Source organism: Chinchilla lanigera, unplaced genomic scaffold (assembly GCF_000276665.1).
Source record: "Chinchilla lanigera isolate Chin_1 unplaced genomic scaffold, ChiLan1.0 scaffold00071, whole genome shotgun sequence".
Classification (NCBI taxonomy): domain Eukaryota; kingdom Metazoa; phylum Chordata; class Mammalia; order Rodentia; family Chinchillidae; genus Chinchilla; species Chinchilla lanigera.
The window spans coordinates 1,051,530-1,055,874 of record NW_004955472.1 but is presented as its reverse complement, the minus strand read 5'-3'; positions in this window follow the sequence as shown (position 1 = coordinate 1,055,874).

Below are 4,345 nucleotides of genomic sequence, written 5' to 3'. Positions count from 1 at the left end.
GGCGCCGGGAAGCGGCCTGCTACCGGCCGGGCTCTTCGGGCGCCGCCGGGCGGAGGCAGCCGCGGGCCTCTCCAGCGCCTTTCTGCGTCCGCGCCGCGCTGGTGCTCGTCCGGCACCCCGCTCCTTCCCCGAAGCCTGCGGGCGGGACTTGCTCCCGCGTCCCGCTGGAAGGGGCCGAGCGCAGACGCGCGACTTGGGGTACATCAGCCCTCACCCAGGAACTCAGCCCGAAGCGCGTTCGTTGCTTTTCCCCTGAGGACCTTGACCGGCTAGGACGATGTCTTCAAGCCGAGAGTTGTGGATTTGGGGGTCGGGTGTGACGCGCGGGGAGCCTCTGCGTGGGAGACGCGTTCTGACTGGTGTTTGTGCTGTTCCCAGGGCCGGGCTTAGCAGACGCTCCGCGCTGGTTTTGAATGAGAGCAAGGACAGTGATTTCAGAGAGATTATCTGATCAGAAACAGCTGGGTTTGGATTACTGGTTGAATTTGGTCTTCAGAAATTCAGGTTACAGCCTGGCACGTCTGTGTTGCGCAGGGTGGGGTGCGGTAGCCTGGCTGTGAGGGCGTTCATCCTCTACAGCCTTCGCCGGAGCCTTGTCCTGGCACCTTTTACTGGACAGCCGAGGGTCATGTTTCTTTTGGCTGTCCAGATAAGCGGCATTGTTGTTCGTGATCTCTCTGATAACCGTGTTTGTCCCAGCTGCTGGCGAAGGGAGCTGCTTTGCTGCGTCCCTTCCCGCTGTTCTGTTAAATCGGCATTAACCCAAAAGGGGATTCGGTAATTTCCGGGGATTATTAAACACACAGTTTTTCTCTTATGGTTGATTTTTTCATTAATGAGAATTTTGCTTTGGTTTTAGGAAGACATTTTCTCTCAGCAGCTGGGAGTCTATTTATTGCTTTAGATCCCTACTGCTGAGTAGTAGGATTTGGAAGAGGTTGGGTTTTGCAATGTCTTTCGGACAGTTTGTTAATCCTGTCCTGCCACACCATATTACTGAGCTAGAAGACTTTAGGCAAGGAGCGCTTGTAAAATAAAAAAAATTCCTATTTAACTGAATTTAAATAACTTCAGAAAAAGACTGCTGTTGTTTTCATTTGCTTAAATACCGGTAGCTTTCATTGTCTGGAAATACTGTTGTTTGGTTCACCTCTTTCTACTTATCTGTTGTGATCCCGGGGATTGAACCGAGAGCTTCAGGCAGGCTAAGTGCACTCTGCCACTGAGCTACATCCTATTTCTCTTTCCCATTTAATGTTTTGTTAATCAGTTTTCTGGTCTTTTTAACCTAGGGGAAGAGGGATCAGTAGTAGATCATTGTCTTTTGAATAAAGATCCTGATCATTTTAATTACTGAAGCAAGCAGGTACTTTGTATGCAGTTATTTATATTAAAAGACAAAATATGCCTCCTGGGAAAACTTACACAAATAGGTTAAAATAAACCTAAAACACCATTTCTTGCCTTAATATTATTATTGCCTTTCTGAGACCCGGTCTCCCTATGCAGTTCAGGCTGGCCTTGAACTCACTTTGTAGCTCAGGTGGCCCTCAAACTCACAGTGATCCTCCTGCATCAGCCGGCCCGGTGCTGGGATTACAGGCGTGCACCACCACACCCGGCCGTTCTTGCCTTATTTTTTGATAGTAGGAATGTTGCCAGTCAGCTGAGGGTCCTTCTGACCATTCAGATAGAAGCGTGATTTGGTAAAGCACAGCTCTGCTAGCAGCCCTGATGTTGCCCGGGCTCCAGTTAGTGCTGGATTCTGTCAGCCAACACCGCCGGTTGCTGTTGCTCACATTCTGAATGCAGCCTAAATAGTGATATTGTATAACGATGTGTTTCAAATCATCTTGTAGTAGAATTAAATAGATTTCTTCCATAAAGTTCAAGTAATAGCTTGATGTGGAAATCAGCAAACTGATAGTAATCATCCCCAAACATTTTTATTTATAACCTTTTAATTTGTTTATTTATTTTTTAATTTTTAATTTTTTGGTTTTTTTCCGGTACCGGGAATGGATCTCATGACCTTGCACTTGCCAGGCAGGCGCAGTGCCACTGAGCTAAATCCCCAGCCCCCAATAACCTTTTTATTTAAAACCATTTCCTTGGTCTGCCACTCTTCAGTCGTACCTCATTGCCTGCAGGTTAAATGTTCTCAACAGTCTGACTCCAGGCCTCCTTTTTTGACCCTGTATTGTTGGCCTGTGCTTGCACAGATACTTTGCTTCTGCACTGGCTTTGTTCATTCCTGCCTCTGCTTTGTTCTGAAATTCTCTTTTCACTCACCTAAAATGTATTCTTCTTGCTGGGCACATTTATGCACACCTGTAATCTCAGTGACTCAGGCTGATGCAGGAGAATCACCAAATTCAAAACTAGCCCTGCCAGGTGTGATGGCACACACCTGTAATCCCAGCTTTCAGGAGGCTGAGGCAGGAAGGATTGCCATGCGTTTGAGGCCAGCCTGGGCTACATCGTGAGTTCAAGGCCAGTCTGAATTGCATAGTGAGACCTTGTCTCAGGAAACCAAACCAAACCAAACACAAAACCAGCCCAAGCATTTTAGTGAGACCTTGTTCCTAATGAAAAGGGCTCCAGATGTTGCTCATTGGTAGAGTGCCTGCCTGGCAGTCCCTGAGTTCAAGCCTTACCCCACCCTCCCTCCAGTATTTGTGCTTTTCCAATTTAAAGGCTACCTATTTGTTGTTGAAAATTTCCCCAGTTCCTCAGTCCACAGAGATCTTATTCTGCTTTAAAGTCCTAGAACACCTGCGGTCCGAACAGTGCTATTAATTTAGCAGTGAATCATACTGACTGGCACTGGTCTCGCATTGTGATGCTTATGGTGACCCAGGCAGAGGAGGCAGTAGCACCGGTCAGCTCACATCTGATCTGGAGTTGTAGTAAGCGGAGGTATTTCTCTTTTAGAGGCACTTTGAGACCTAGGATTAGCCTTAGAGAAAATTTGTTTTTTGAAGAAAGTAGACTAATGAAGGATATCGAAGCCTTGGAAGAATGAGCGAAGTATGAGGCGGTAAGAGGGAGAGGGTAGTAGATGAGAAGAGTTTAACCAGGCAGCTTCAGTTGCTGTCTTTGTTACTTTCCTGTTGCTGCAGGGAGATGTGTGACACCCACCTCTGAAGTGGGGAGAGGTTTGTTCTGGCTCACGGCTGCAGCCCGTGGTCAGCTGGCTCCAAGGCAGAAACAGGAGGGCAGCGGGCCTGGCGGGAAGAGGCACTCAGCCCATGGCGGCCAAGGCAGAGCACCAACGGGGGCACCCCAGAGGGAGACAGACCTTCTGCTCAGGCCCCGGTGACCTGACTCTTCCAGCCAGGTCCCACCTGCTAACAGAAGCTCAGCTGCGAGTTCACCACTGAGAAACACAGGGATGGGTACAGCGCCCGTGGTCGTCTCCTGCCAAACGCCCGCGTCTGAGCCATGAGGCTTTCGGGGACACTCTAGTTCTAAACCACGATAGTCATGTTGTCTCTCCAGAGGATGAAAGTGAGACAGGTGGACTAATGCTTTAAAATGATAGGAAACTGGATTTTAGCTTCATATGAAGAAGAATTTGTTTGTTTGAGATAGGGTCTCACTATGTAGTTCAGGCTGGTCTCGAACTCACAGTGATCCTCCTGCCTCAGCCTCTTGAGAGCTGGGGTTACAGGCGTGTGCCGCCCTACCTTGCTATAAAAACGAATTTAAACAGGGTTGTTCTTAACAAATGTAATAGCCAGACTACTTCTGAGAATTTTTTGACACTGTAAGTGGATACTCAGTGATGGTAAGGGTGTTCTAAAAGGAATGTCACCCATCAGTTGGGTTGTTAGGCTTGATTCTTTCATTTCATTTCTTTTCTTTTCTTTTTTTTTTTTTTTCTGGTGCTGGCCAGTGAATACGGGGAGTGGTGAGTTGCCTCCCCAGCCTATTTTGTTTTGTTGTATTTTGAGACAGGGTCTTGCTAAGTTGCACAGGCTGGCCTCCTGTTTCAGCCTCCAGAGTGGCTGGGATTACAGCCTGGGCCACCATCCTGGCCTTTGACATGTTTTGGCACATCTTTACTTATAATAATGCTATTACAGTGTTTTCTATAGGAGTCAGTACGACACAACAACTCCAGTGAAGTAAATTAGGAATTTCCTGTAACTTTCATTGTCTTGGTGTTCATGACCAAGTTTCTCCAAATAAGCGTCTTGAGAATTCAGCCTTTCCGTAATGTTTCTTTATAATTCTCACAGTGTTTTTTTTTTTTTTCGTTTTTTTTTTCCGGTACCGGGAATCGAACTCACGACCTTGCGCTTGCCAGGCAGGCGCTGTGCCGCTGAGCTAAATCCCCAGC